We start from the raw sequence: 500 nt of genomic DNA, 5'->3' as shown, positions 1-500 counted from the left end.
AAAGCCTAAGTAAGGCTCATGTGAGATACCATCAGAAGGAATAACCTACATGTAAGTGGAATTCCAGAACTAAAAGAGACAAAACCACAGAGAAAATTTTGTCAAAGATAAGTTGGAAGAGAATTTTCCTGGTATGATGAAAGATGAGATTATATCCATTCAGGAAGTCCAACAAACCCCAAACAGGATAGACCCCAAAAGAAAATCACCAAGACATTATCATCGTCAAACTCACCAAAACCAAAGATGAAAGAATCATGAGAGCAGCACAGGAAAAACGAAAAGTTACCTACAGGGGGCAACCAATAAGAGTAAACTTGGATTTCTCTGCAGAAACCATGCAAGTGAGAAGACAATGGGATGGTATATATAAAAAACTGAAAGAGAAAAATTTCCAACCAACAATTAAGTACCCAGCAAAATTGTCCCTCAAATATGATGGTGAAATTAGGAGATTTCCAGATAAGCAGAAATTAAGGGAATTTGTTAAAACCAGACCA

The sequence above is a fragment of the Orycteropus afer genome, unplaced genomic scaffold (genome assembly GCF_000298275.1).
Source record: "Orycteropus afer afer isolate SDZICR_OR568_19922 unplaced genomic scaffold, OryAfe1.0 scaffold00048, whole genome shotgun sequence".
In the NCBI taxonomy this organism is placed as follows: Eukaryota; Metazoa; Chordata; class Mammalia; order Tubulidentata; family Orycteropodidae; genus Orycteropus; species Orycteropus afer.
The sequence above is the reverse complement of the archived record's forward strand: the minus strand, read 5'-3'. Positions refer to the sequence as shown.